Genomic DNA, 309 nt, shown 5'->3' with positions numbered 1-309 from the left:
AATAGTAAGTACATGTAACGTGTAACAAGGACACCTTCAAATAAAAAGTAGGCCTATAATTAAATGACTTTTCATTAATGTTATATTAACTGCAAGTACAGTTTTTTTTTTAAATACACTTTTAAGATATGAAGTAAACTACAAGTACACACTGAGTGTCAACTAAGTGTATACATTTTTCACAAGGGTGTCGTTTATTTATGCTAATTAAAGTATCACATTATTAGCATAGCTACATGCTAATAACAAGCTCTATTGAAATCAAATGTGAATAGTCTTCATGTATGTGGCGTAAGTAGTAATGGACTG

The 309-nt window shown here is 29.4% G+C and overlaps 1 protein-coding gene across 1 annotated transcript in view; it reads left to right on the top strand.

Annotated features, from left to right (window-relative positions):
- Positions 1-309, top strand: part of LOC107549901 (unconventional myosin-Ib-like) — a 62,904-nt gene that overhangs the window by 32,341 nt on the left and 30,254 nt on the right. The window lies entirely within an intron of this gene.

Source organism: Sinocyclocheilus grahami, unplaced genomic scaffold (assembly GCF_001515645.1).
Source record: "Sinocyclocheilus grahami isolate Dianchi unplaced genomic scaffold, SAMN03320097.WGS_v1.1 scaffold383.1, whole genome shotgun sequence".
NCBI classification, from domain to species: domain Eukaryota; kingdom Metazoa; phylum Chordata; class Actinopteri; order Cypriniformes; family Cyprinidae; genus Sinocyclocheilus; species Sinocyclocheilus grahami.
The sequence above is the reverse complement of the archived record's forward strand: the minus strand, read 5'-3'. Positions and strand labels throughout refer to the sequence as shown.